Below are 15,000 nucleotides of genomic sequence, written 5' to 3' on the forward strand. Positions count from 1 at the left end.
TTCCTTCTCTAGCATAGCTATGGTTAAGGAATTCCTTGATAGAAAATAGAAAATCAGTGCAGGGTACAAATAATGGGGCATGAAATTGAACCCCGCAAAAAACTCAAATTATAATTGTGGTAGCTCAAGGGCAATGGCTCCTGAGAAGCCATATTTTTAATTAATAATGTATCTTTAATAATATATTACTCAATTAGAATTCTTGGTGTGATGTTTGACTGTAAACTCAATTTTGAGAAACACATTCAATCTGTTTATATAAGGTAACATTATAACGTGGATGTTGAATACAAGAGTTCGAGATCAATAAAGGAAGCTATATAGCAACCTTAAAACGAGGGATGCTAATATGATAGTATTGGATCAATAAATGAAAATTAGATATGGTGACAATAAAGCGAGGAATGTTAGGCATAAGGATATGGGGTAACCACAGTATAACAGCAATATATAGGATAACATTGAAACCAGGAATTATGAGAAAAAAAATGTGTCATAGCAAATAAAAGAATTCCTAATACACTAACACTAAAACTAAAATTACTATACACAAATTAATGGGATCAGTAAATGAAAGTTACATGTTCTAACATAGAAAGATGAATGTTGAATAGAAGGGGAAAAAAAGTCATTCTACATAAAGTTAAAATAGAGGAACGCAAGACAATTGTATTCCATTTATAAACAAAAACATATGTTCAATCAATTTGGTTTGATAATCAAAAGAAACTTTGATGTGGTAACATTGAAGCTATGATTCTTAAGAATAATGGTATTAGATAAAAAAATGAAAGATGCATATGGGCCCATTGAAATGAGAAAGGTAGGATGCTGTTGCGTAGTACCCAGATGGAAACTAAGAATAGTGAAATTGAAATGGCAGATATTAGAAATCAGGGTTATGATATATAAATTAAAGATTGATATAGTATTAGTGGGATAGGCAATGTTAAACCCCCGGGTGCATTGTTAAGCATTTGGTTTAAGATTATTACACGATAATTTCAAGCTAAAAAGTTGTATGGCTAATGGGTGAAAGCCAGTAGGGTGAAGTTAAAACAGGTAATGTTGAATATATAGTTATCAAGCCAAAGGAATAATTAATATAACAACATATAAACCAATTATTATAAGAGAGACGATTTTGATGGATGCATAAAAATAAACGTGGCTAAATTGAAAATAGAATGTTGGGCACAAAGCTGTGGAATCTATAGAGGATTACCAGGTGGGGTAATATCGATATCTCAAACGTCTGAACATTTATATTCCATCAGTAATTGAACATTATTATTATTATTATTATTATTATTATTATTATTATTATTATTATTATTATTATTATTATTATTATTATTATTCAAGCTACAACCTTAGTGGTTAAAGCATGATGAGATAAGCCAGAGGGATCCAACAAGAAAAAATAAGACAACGAGGAAATAAGATAACGATATAAATAAACTATATAGGAAGAAAAGAATAATGAATATAAAATATTTTAAAATAAAATAGATATGTTATATATGAGTTATGAAGAGAGACTTATATCACCCTCTCCAAAACGAAAAAAAAAAAAAATACAGAAAACTATCGCTGGTAGCGCAAACTTCTGAAGTTCTACCTATTCAACTGCCCGATTAGAAAGATCATTCAAAAAAAAAAAAAAAAAAAAAAAAAAAAAAAAAATTAGTATCGACCCATATACTGGAGAAGTTTGGCTATGAGAATTAGCTGCAAAAAAAAAAGTAAATGTGTACTGGATGGTACTTTCCGGGAAGATCTGAACGCAAACAAATGATCAAACTCATGAAAACAACTCAGTGAAGATGATTGTGTTGTTTTTGTAATTGTTTGTTAATAATATAACGTTTCATTGTTTTTAGTTTAATTCGCATAATAGGTTTGAAAAGATAAAATTTACTACTTTCAACATGAAAAACTTTTATAATGACAAGAAAAGAAAAAAAAATTATTATGATTATATAGTCTTTTATCATGCAGTGGTGTCACAAAACCTATGCAAAATCATTGTGTTTCATATGCTAATTAGGTTTGTGATGCAATCACGTGAACAGATTTTACTAAAAATTGTATACAGTGTAATGTCAATCTAAAACCGGTTTTCTGGTGTGTAATCAAGTTAATTGTCTAAAGACGTGACGTCACTATGAATATGCACTGTAAATGGGATATCAATGAATTGAAGTCCTTATTGTGAAATACTTATTTTTTCGTAATTAGTTTAATTACTAAAATTTAATTCTTATCTAAATTCTAATTATTATTATTATTATTATTATTATTATTATTATTATTATTATTATTATTATTATTATTATTATTATAAGCCTAAGGGCCCCAGCAGGGAAAATAGCCAAGTGAGGAAAGGAAATAATGAAAAATGGAAATAAATATTCAAAAATAATAATAGTATTGAAATAAATCTTTCATATATAAATTATAATAACTTTAAAATGACAAAAGGATAAAATCTTCAAAATAACAAGAGGAAGAGAAACAGGATAGAATAGTGTGCCTGATTGTACCCTTAAGCAAGAGATCACTACTAACCCAAGACAGCGGAAGGCCATGGAACAGATGCTATGACACTCCCCAAGATTAGAGAATAATGATTTCATTTTGAAGTGTCCTTTTCCTGTAAGAAATGCGTACCATAGCTAAAAAGTCCCTTCTACTAAGAGGAAAGTAGCCACTGAAACAATTGCAGTGCAGTAGTCAATCTCTTGGGAGAAAAGAGGGGAATGTGTAAAGAATATGTCAGACTATTCTGTATATGTGTCGGCAAAGGTGAAATGAGCCGTAAAGCGAGAGAGGGATCTAATATAGTACAGTCTGGTCAGTCAAAGTACCCAATAAATTTCTAGCGGTAATATCTCAACGAGTGGATGGTGCCGTTGAGATACTACCACTAGAAACTTATGGGGACCTTTGACAGGCCAGATAATACTATATTGGATCCTCCTCTCTGGTTACGGTTTATTTTCCCTTTGCTTACAAACACATCGAATAGTCTGGCTTATTCTTTACATATTCTCCTCTGTCCTCATACACATGACCACACTGAGATTACCAAACAATTCTTTTGCACCCAAGAAACTGTTCAGTGGTAACTTTCCTCTTGAAAGGGTAGAAGAGACTTTTTATCTATAGTAAGCAGCTCTTCTAGGGGAAGGGTGCTCCGAAATCAAACCATTGTTCTCTAGTCTTGGGTAGTGCGATAGCCTCTGTACCAAGGTCTTCTACTCTCTTGGATTAGTGTTCTCTTGCTTGAGGGTACACTCGGGCACACTATTCTATCTTTTTTCTCTTTCTTTTGTTTTGTTAAAGCTTTTATAGTTTATATAGGAGATAGGTATTTCAATGTTATTGTTCTAAAAATAATTTATTTTTCCTTGCTTCCTTTCCTCCCTGGGCTATTTTCCATGTTGTGGCCCCTGGGCTTGTAGCATACTGATTTTCAAACTAGGGTTATAGCCTTGCAATTCATGATAATAATAATAATAATAATAATAATAATAATAATAATAATAATAATAATAATAATAATAATAATAATAATAATAATATCATCTAACCACTGGTTAAAAATGAGCTGCAGTATAGGCATATTCATTTCTGTGAACTAATTAATTCTTTAGCTATTTAAAAGCTTCATCGCCAATATCAATTGATTGTAGTTCATTAAACAGTAATTCAATCGCAATTGTATTCAAACCAGAACCAAATCAAGAAAATTCAAAATGCGTCATCCGTTCTCTTGTTTGATTTCTATCATATTTTTTGTAAGAGAGCATACAGCTATCTCTATAGAATGTAATTGTCTCTGTATTGACTGCTACATGGTAATGTTTTGATTCTTCCTAAATGGCTAACTAATTTTTAAAGAATAACAGTATTTAGTATTTTTAACATGAAGGATAAATTCTTAATAGGGCCTTATAAACTTGAAATTCTTAATAGGGAAGAGCACCTTCCAGACCGTTCTGAAATTTAGAATATCTATAGTCGATAACACTAGTATTTATCTTTTTTTTTTTAACTCCTTTGTAACATTGTTATATCTTGTTAATCTTATTTTTTGGTATGGTCCAGTACCTAGTATGATTCAGAATATCTGAAAAAAAAAAAATTGTTCCTTTGGTTTTTGAATCATAAGACAAAATTTCCAGCTAATTCTTGGATACTATATCCACCTCAAAATATTTTTTTTTTTTTTTTTTAGCTTAATTTTCCCATTACACCATTTAGTGCCAATTATCGGATATTTTACTACAGCGCTTAGTTTTTCATATCCCTATTAAGTGTTTATATTGACATTTTATAATTTTCTCTTTCACCTATGCTAGCCTGCATCTATTGTAGCAGAGAACTGTTCAACATCCACTGAAGTTGTGTACTGCATTTGTGAGTTACTTTTCAGGTGAGGTGAAGCAAACATATGACAAATGAAACTTGAACAATTTCATGCAGAATTTAAAGATGATGATGACATCGACAACGAGGAAGATCTCACCGATCCGAGAAACCACCGCAGAATTCAAATGGAGTTCACCAATGGTCAAGTGGAGTACATCTGAGCTTCTCAGCTGATAGTATACTGTGCACTAGCAACCAAATCTCTCAAATTACTAGTACCTTATTTCACCACTTAAGTGTGAGAAAGGGTTTTCCTGTCTAATTAATGTGAAAATGAAAAACAGAAATCGGGCGAGTACAAGGACACCAATATTTGATGCCATCGTAGAGCAAAAAGTATTGCAATGAGGTCACAAAAATTCTGTAAGCTTTATGATAAAAAATGGAAAAAGTGGTTTTGTTAACAAATACGAATCATATGTTTTAATTTTATGTTGTTTCTTAAGGGAATATTGTGACATAAGTCTTTATATTTTTTTTTCGGTAAAATTATCCATTTAGTATCTTCCTTTATTTGTTTTTTCATAAATTCATCTATTTATCATTTATATGTTTTTTCATCAGTTTACTTATTACTATGATTATTCATTTGTTTATGCAATCGTTTATTTATTGTTTATTTTACTGCTTGGGTGCTGTTATATCATTGTATTAAATTATACGAATAATTACAAGATGACAATGTCCAGTTCCAGGAGACTCTACGCAGTACTAACAAGCCTGGGTCAATTTCTCCTTACTATGTATATTATTTAGGGACTGTAATGGAGAGAGATGTTAGTCCGGTGCTGAACGATACCTATAAAGTTTAATACCTTAAATTGGTCAATAGAAATACCAAAAAAGGTGAAAGGTTTCAGCATGGACATTATTTCATAGACAGTTTCCTATTTGTTGATTTCATACTACACAATAATAAATTGTCCAATGATGATAGAAATCGGGAAGATAACGATAAGAATAATTAACTACATAGAATACAAAATGTAATCTTCTTCCTGAAAAAAGTATTTTTAGGAAATGTATGTAGGTAGAAACTAACAGTTCAAAATTTTTCAAAGGCAATAGACTTCTACTGAGGATGCGTGAGTGGAAGAATATGTTTGCACTCCAATTACATATGCTGGTCTCGCTGTTGTGCTCGCCAGGTGTACATTTTCATTTATCTTTAGACTTCAGGTTATCTGGTAAACGAGAATAAATGACCAACAGAAAAATAATAACCCTCTTCACTTATCTAAAAATGTAATATAATATAATATACAAGAAGATAACGGTAAAGGTATGATAGAGATCAAAACAAGATAAGCCTTATCCAAGAAATGACACAATTGCGCCAATATTAATCTAATAAGCAAATAGATCTCACAAGATTTTTGGTGATCATTTTTTTTTTTCATTCTACCTTGTTTCGAGTATTGCTCTCATGTTTGGCCTTTAGCTACTGATTCTCATCTTAAATTGCTGGACAGGAACTGATGGTGTAGTAACTTTCAATTTGCTGGTCAATTAGTTCGTTATGCATGTTGCGTACAATTTTTCATTATCCTGACTATTCTTTACATTCAGATTTTCCTACACAGTACCACCCTTTACGTAATGGTAGGTATACAATTCATTCTAATAGTCCGGCGTTCTCCATCGTGAAGGTCAATAGTACTCAGTATTCTAAAAGTTTTATCCCAGCCATGATCTTCCGAATCGGGTAGTTGAATCGGTAGAACTTCAAAGTTCAAATTTCCAGCAAATGTTTTTATCTTAAACAGGCTGACATAAATCTCTTTCGATAATTTATATATAAAAGATCTTTATTAATGTTGGTATGGTTCTTAAAATATTTCATATTGTTCTTTATTACTTTTTATATAATCTATTTATTTCATTTCATCGCTGTGTTATATATCCTGTGGGAGCAATTGGCCTAGTAGTAACCTGTTTTCTTTTTTTAACTAGGGTTGCAGCTTAGCTAACAAAAATAAGGATAAAAATAAAAATAAAGATAATAATAATAATAATAATAATAATAATAATAATAATAATAATAATAATAATAATAATAATAATAATAATAATAATAATAATTATAATAATAATAATAATAATAATAATAATAATAATAATAATAATAACTAAGAGAAAAATTATTTTGAAGTATTAAGCCCTTATAATTTAATCAATCTATATGTAAAAGAAGTTTCCACATTGGAACCTAAATAAATTGGAGGATGTTTGTCTTCACTCTTCTCTTGTTTAAAGTTGTTGACATTTTTACAATGGCTCAAAACATATTCACAGGCGGGTTGATTTTGTATTATTTCTCCACTGATTCCCTATCAAAAGTTATTTTTCTGGTTAGTTTTACAATGATCCCAACATGAGATAGCTTTCATGAAGGTTTTCTCAAATTTGTTTACTTTTTGGTTTCCATTCCTTATTGAGGCCTACTGGTTTCACTTTCATTAACATTTGGTAATTTTATGGTATAAATGCTAACGTGTAATCATCATTAAGGCAGCTGGAAATATTGGGAAAGTACACATCTTTATCCTTCGTCTACCTTCATGTATAGATAATGAGTCTAATTTAAGTGGTAATTCTTGATCGAGGTGAAAACTAGTTTTTGAAACGACGCTAAGAAAGAGTTTTGAGCCCTGAATCGAAACTCATGAATATTTTAAGAAGAATTTTCAAAGAAATTTCATTATGTCAGTATTTTCAGAAAAGCAAATTGCAGGAAACCATCTCTCGGATTAGTACTGGTTATTTCTATATCACTTAATTTTTTCTTTAAGGAAAAAATAGTGTAAAAGGAGGTTGTTTGATATTGATTTTTTGTTCTACTTATATATAAAAGTTATTTTAATAGCATTTGAAGGGATTTTTTTTTTTAGAAAACACGATGACATTTCATATACTCCAATTTCTTCTCATTTTTTAGCCATCAAAATGTTTTGGATTCCAAATCTTTCCTTAAAAAGTACCCTTTCTTGAATTGCCTTTTGGATAACACAAAACGATAAAGTTTAAGTCAATATCAGAGGGTTATGTGTTCACCCAAGAAAGTATTCCGGAATATGCAAATTGTCAAATGTCCTCTGGAAGGATAAGCCAAGACGATAGAGAATCCTACATTATTCAGGGAATTCAAATGGATTTAAGACTACGAAATAAATCAGAAAATTCCTTACAAAAAAAAAAAAAAACTTATTGTCTACTGATATATGAATGAAGAGGATCCTAAACAAAGGCGTAAAACAGAAAGTAAGTATATTTACAACAAGAAAAAAAAAAAAAAAAAAAAAAAGTTACTCCCATTTCTAGTAGGCCACAACAAATCATTAATATTTCAGTTTCATCATCATCTCCTCCTACACCTATTGACGCAAATGGCTGAGGTTAGATTTCACTATTCGTCTCTCTTGCGATTTAAATTTGATATTTCTTCACTCATCATCTCCCACTTCACGCTTCATAGTTCTCAGCCATGTAGGTCTGGGTCTTCTAACTCTTCTAGTGCCCTGTGGAGCCAAGTTAAACATTTGGTGAACTTATCTCTCTTAGGGAGTGCAAAGATCACCATCATCTACCACTTACCATGATCTCATCCACATATGGTACTAGAGTAATCTTTCTTATAGTTTCAATTCTAGCCCTGTCCTGTCATCTAACTCCTAATATACTTCTGAGGGCTTTGTTATCAAATGTACAAAATCTGTTGGATATTGTTTCATTGTCACACCATGACTCATGTCCATACAGTTAACACCGATCTCACTAAGCGGATATATAGCCTGGTTTTACGTAACATAGCCATTGTCTGATTTTTTTTTCTAAATATCCTGTATTAGATATCATACTTCCTAGATATTTAAATGATTCCACCTCATTTATCCTTTCTCCTTCCAATGATATTTCATCATCCGTTACATATTTTGTTCACATCATCTCTGTCTTTATTCTGTTTATCTTTACTCCAACCTCATGTGATATTTCATGCATTATGGTAAGCAGACTTTGCAAGACCAGTGGTGTTCTGCTAATAAGGACAGCCTCATCAGCATAATCTAGGTTAGCTAATTTCCTGTTACCAAACTATTCCAATCGTTCTCCAACATCCCCAACTATTCTATGCATCACAAAATCTATGGGAAAGATAAACAGCATAGGTGACAACACATTCACCTGGAGTACTCCGATGTTCGCTGGAAACTCACTTGATAGGATTCCATCAACACTAGTCTGCACTCACCATGCTCAAGAACAGAGTTGATAAAATTTACATATTTAGGAGGAATTCCATAATAACGCATGACTCTCCAAAAATTGGCCGGTGGACACTATCCAATGTAGTGACAATATATTTATCAGGAACAGAGAGAAGGACTTTTGATAAAACTAATAGCAATAATTGTGAAAAAAGTGGTGTGCACATGCAATAAAGATTAGGTATCTTTGAAACATTTTAAGATCAGTTTAAAAGATATTCAAGTAGTAAGAAATTTTACATGGAAAGCTATAGAGAACTTCCGATAGCACGAAGTAAAAAAAAAGTTAAAGTATGACAGATAGGAATTAATTGGGATAAAATAATATTTATATACAAAGAAATTTTTCATATTTCCCGATGGTTAAAAGATTAATTAAAATTTCTATAACCTAGTGAGGGATGACCAATGGTGTATCAGAAGTTACAATAGATACAGGTTGGCTTATTTTACCCTAGCATTTTATCATGACCTTAAATTGAAGATGATGTACGTTATAGTGAACCGTCAATGAAGTATAAGATATATATATATATATATATATATATATATATATATATATATATATATATATATATATATATATATATATATATATATATATATATATATATATAGGTAGTATTTGGCAAGGGCACCAGCCGCCCGGTGAGATAATAGAACTAGAGAATTATTGGATCCTTTGCTGGCCAGACAGTAATGCATTGGATCCCTCTTTCTGGTTAGGGCTTATTTTTTCTTTGCCTACACATACACAGAATAGTCTGGCCTATCCTTTACAGATTCCCGTTTTTCCTCATACACCTGATAACAATGAAATTCCTAAACACTTCTTCACCCAAGAGGTTAATTACTGTACTGCAATTATTCAGTGTACTTTCCTCTTGGTAAGGGTAGAAGAAACTCTTTAGCTATGGTAAGGAGCTCTTCTAGGAGAAAGACACTCCAAAATCAAACCATTATTCTCTAGTCTTTGGTAATGCCATAGCCTCTGTACCATGGTCTTCCAATGTCTTGGGTTAGAGTTTTCTTGCTTGAGGGTCACTCGGGCACTCTATTCTATCTTCTTTTTTCTTCCTCTTGTTTTTTAAATGGTCTGTTGGGCAGGCTGATTGGAAGGCCCATGGATGCCTGGTGGCTTATCGAGAGGTTGTCTTTTCTTTATCTGATCCTTTTTCTTCTCCAAATCATCCTTATTGTCGTCCCTTTAGTTGAAGTGGCTATCCTGGAGGATATTTAGCCTTGCAATGTGTATCGGGTCCTCCATGTTGACCAGTTTTTCCAAGTTTTTACTATAGTCTATGGGTTTTATCAATCAGTACATTTATAATTCTGCACATATTGTTTTTGTTATAGTTCTTGTTAATCTAGTTTTTAAGTATGGTGTCTCATTTATATTACAATTAATTCTTATGCTATCTGGAGACATTGAGTGAAATCTGGGACAAGTATGTCCTAAATTTCGTCCTATATAATGCAATATTCGTGGTCTTCATGAAAATATTCAAGAGCTTACAGGTGCATCCAGACAGTATGATATTATTTTGTGCTCAAAAACTTTGGTTTCTTATATGAGGCACTCATCTGAGCTCCTTATAACTGGTTTTAAGAACACAACAATCTTGAAACGTGATGCTATCCCTAGGACCAGTGGAATGACGGTTTATATTAGGATCGAGTACCCTGCTTCGCATAAGTCCTGCTTTCAATGTGGATGTCATGAGATTCAGGTAATAAAAGTTTGTGGCACGCAAAACAACTTTTATTTGTGTTCGATCTGCCAGAATCCAGACGTTGATGATTCTATCTTCCATTGTCTCCTTACCATTATGGCTAATATACAAGTAGATGATGGAAAGGCTTTTTTTGTCTTGGTGGGTGATTTTAATGTTCACCATAGGGAGTGGTTAAGTTCTATATCTCCTACCGATCGCAATGGCTTAAGAGCTTTAGACTTTGCCTCTGAATCAGACTGTGAACAAATCATAAATGAAGCTACTCACAGATCTGGTAATTGCTTGGACATTGTATACACTAACTCCCCTGGCATTATAACTAGTAAGGCTGGTTCTCAAGTCGGGACATCTGACAATGCCTTAATTTCATTAGTAGTGAAGACAGAGCAGCCTGTCCCTGATGTATCATAATCTTGTAAAATTTATATGAAATCCTAAGCAAAATGTAATGAGATTTTGCATGATCTTTTGTGCTTGAATTGGTCACAATTATATATTAGTGCTGATCCTGTTGTCCCTCTGATTGAGAATCTAGTCAACATAATTGATAGGCTTATCCCTTCTCGTGTGCTAAGGTACCGAGTGAAGGACAAACAGTGGTTCAATGATGATTGTAGACGTGCTTATCTGGAGAAGCAGAAGGCCTATCATCTTTGGAAGGGTACCAAATCAGATTTAACCTGGAAAAATTATACTCAGCTACAAGCTTTTGCTCAGAGAGTTTATGCCTCAGCGTAAAAGGAGTACAATTTAACCATAAAAGAAACGTTTTCTGGTACAACTCAGGAACATGAATGGTGGTCTACCCTCAAATCTGCACTTTTTGGTGTATATGCAACAGTTCCTTCTTTACTTAAACCAGATGGCTCAGTCACACTGTCCAAAGGAAAAGCTCCCTTTTGGCTGATGCTTTTGACAGTAAACAGAGTAATGAAAAACTATAACTTCCTCATTCATTTTTTCCTGAGGCTAAATTAACTAGTTTAGCTTTTCATTATCGTGAAATTAAAGCTCTGTTAATGGACCTTGATGCTTATGGAGGTGTAGACCCTAATTGTATTTTTTTTTTTATATAAAAACTGCAGATTTCCTCAAAAGTTATCTATTATTTTGCGCAAGTTAGTAAGAAGAGGACCTTTTAGCACTCTCTATAAATGTGTTTGTGGTACCTCAAGTCCAACTGATTACCGCCAAATTTCCATGACTCCCATATTATCTAAAATCTTTCATGTCTTCTGACAAAACGTCTTAATAGATTTGCTGAAGGTAATCTTCTGTTCCCTAGTCTGCAATTTGGTTTTCATTAAGGCCTTTGAGCAAGTGATGCCCTTATTATAATCTCCAATGATGTACAGAAATCCCTTGATAGTGGTCAAGAAGTTCGTATGATTGGCCTCGAATTTAGTGCTGCCTTTGACCGTGTTAATCATGAGGCCCTTGTTTTCAAACTCAAACAGTTGGGAGTGGGTTGGACGTTTCTTATCATTATTATTGATTTCTTAAGTAATATATCCCCAAGAGTTGTTGTTGACGGTTACCATAGTGAGGATAGGAATGTGATATCTGGTGTTCCACAGGGTAGTGTTCTTGGCACATTACTTTTCATACTATATACACATGACATGTCGTTTAGTCTTGAAAGTAAGCTTGTTGCATATATAGATGATGTTACTCTCTTTGCATCAATTTCATGCCCTGAATGTAGATCTGGGGTAGCTGAATCCCTTAATAGAGATCTAGCTAAAGTACAAATTATGGGGTATGAAGTTGAATCCTAACAAAATTAAAAGTATGATTTTGATTTCAGTATTTTTCTCCTGTCTGGTCTGCAGCTGCTGATTCTCATCTTAATTTGTTTGACAGAAACTTACGGTCTATTAAATTTCTTATTCCTAATCTAGATATTAATCTTTGGCACCGTAGTTCAATTAGTTTATCATGCATGTTGCATAAGGTTTTTCATAACTCTGACCATCCTTCACATTCAGATGTTCCAGCACAATTCTATTCTGTTGGTAATACTAGGCAAGCAGTTAATTGTAATAGCCAGGCCTACTCCATCATGAGGCTCAATACTACATAGTTTTCTAGAAGTTTTATTCCAGCTGTAACGAAGTTGTTGAATGCTCTTCCTTATCGGGTAGTCAAATCAGAACTCCGAAAGTTTAAGTTGCAGCATATGTTCTTATGTTGAACATGCTGACATAAGTCTTTTTATTGTTTATATAGGACATATCTGTTTTGACGTTGTTACTGTTTTCAGAATGATTTATTTTTTATTATTTTTTCATTATTTATTTATTACCTTATTTCCTATCCTCTCTGGGGTATTTTCCGTATTGGAACCCTTGGCTTATTACATCTTGTTTTCCAAGTAGGGTTGTAACTTGGCTAGTAATAATAAATATATATATATATATATATATATATATATATATATATATATATATATATATATATATATATATATATATATATATATATATATATGTATGTATATATATATATATATATATATATATATATATATATATACATATATATATATATATATATATATATATATATATATATATATATATATATATATATATATATATATATATATATATATATATATATACATGTATATATGTATGTACCTCCCCCATCAAACAAGAAAGACATCCTTGGGGATGAACATGATCTTCTTTAGATGTAATTAACATTATATTGGCAGAGATAGTTTTGGCAACCAAAACACTGGAACACTATAATTTACTAGGAATGGATGGTATTGCACCTGAAATGTTAAAGGCTGACGGTATATAAACAACCATTGTATGTAATTGATTATTCAATCATATATGTCGAAATGAAGTCACACCTGTTGAATAGAAAAAGAAAGGGATTATTGTTAGAGTACTCAAGAAGAGAGATTTGAGAGACTGTGGGAATTAGCGAGAGATCACATTGTCACCAGTGGATAAAAAAGTTTTTCAAGATAATATTAAATAGAATTCTTCTTCTACTTAGGTGGTTTGCTCATTTGCTTCTACTAAGGTGTGTTTGCCTTTTTGTATGGGGTAAGAACGGTTGCCTTCTTTTTGAAGTACTTTGCCCTGACTTTAGGGTAGACTGAGGTCAGATTGGCTACCCTGCCGGACATTGCTTACACCCTGGTAGCGTATGTTCATGTGTTCTACCAGTCATTAGCCAGTGTGTGCGTGCGTGTAGATTGCCCTAGCTTTATGCCCGGATGGGGCCTCTTAGACCAGTCCCTCCCTCTTGGCAGCAAGGATTCCTGGCACTGCTGGGCCGACAGTTCGAGACGTGTGGACGTCGGTTATGTTTTGGGGTGTTGGAGTTGATTCGCTTGTGTGTGTATAAGTTTATAACCACCTTTTACTTTTAGCAAATCTATCCATTGATTACATACATAAACCTGAGACGTCTACACAGGGATAGGACCATTTGGCGTTGCCGATTCACCGCTGTCAATTAGCCACCGCCAGTTCGCCTCCGGGGATGTCTAGCAACCGCCTATTTGCCATGGACACCCCCCCCCCCCCACCCTGCAAATAGGACATTTATTTTAATGTTATTGATTTATGTTGTCTGGTTTTTAAATGTAACGAACAAACTGTTTAAAAAAGGGTATTTCTTTGGTGTTTTAAAACAAAGATATCCAAAGTATATCTTTATATAATACACTTGTAACCATCTCCCTAAAGTCTCCAAAATTGTGAAAAAAAAAATTTTCTCAACCTTGGAAAAGGGAAGTTTCAACACGATGACTTTATATACGCTTCTAGTAAGCTATCAAAGAGTTCGTTGGGGCAATTCATCAATAAAATGCTGAATCTGATTTTCTTTTAAAAGTCAAAACGATACTTGCTTTGGCCTGTGTGTCCCATCGTGACCTTGACATCTAGCACTTGCCTACTTTTGCCTTAAGAACTGTTACCAATACTTGATTGGCTTGAATTCATTTATATTGGTATCTATAAAAATCGGGGCCGTTCTGTTTCCCGATGTTAAAAATTTGCAATATAAGATAATTTTGAATGATAGAGATCAGACAAATAACCTTACGCAGAAGCAGCTCATTGAACTCTAAGCTAACCTCGCAAATAATATGGAAATTTTTAGACACTTCAATGAAATTGCAAAAAACAAGATACTTATATATGAAAACAGCGGGGTGCCCACCACCTTTAAAACTAATACAGAAATCGGAACGTCAACGATGAAATGAGAAAAATTTTAAGTTTTTAATTGTCTTTTTGGTTTAAACAAATAATATATACAACAATGTTGAAATATCATGAGGGATATTTTAACTTTTTTCATAAACTATTTTTTTCTTCTTCTTCATCATCATCATCATCATCATCATCTCCTACGCCTATTGACGCAAAGGGCCTCGGTTTGATTTCGACAATCATCTTTATTCTGAGCTCTTAATTCAATACTTCTCCATTCATCATCTATTCCACGATTCATAGTACTTAGCCATGTAGGCCTGGTTCTCCCTTCTCTTCTAGTGTCTTGTAAAGCCCAACTGAACGTTTGGTGAGATA

This window comes from Palaemon carinicauda, chromosome 26 (genome assembly GCF_036898095.1).
Source record: "Palaemon carinicauda isolate YSFRI2023 chromosome 26, ASM3689809v2, whole genome shotgun sequence".
NCBI classification, from domain to species: Eukaryota; Metazoa; Arthropoda; class Malacostraca; order Decapoda; family Palaemonidae; genus Palaemon; species Palaemon carinicauda.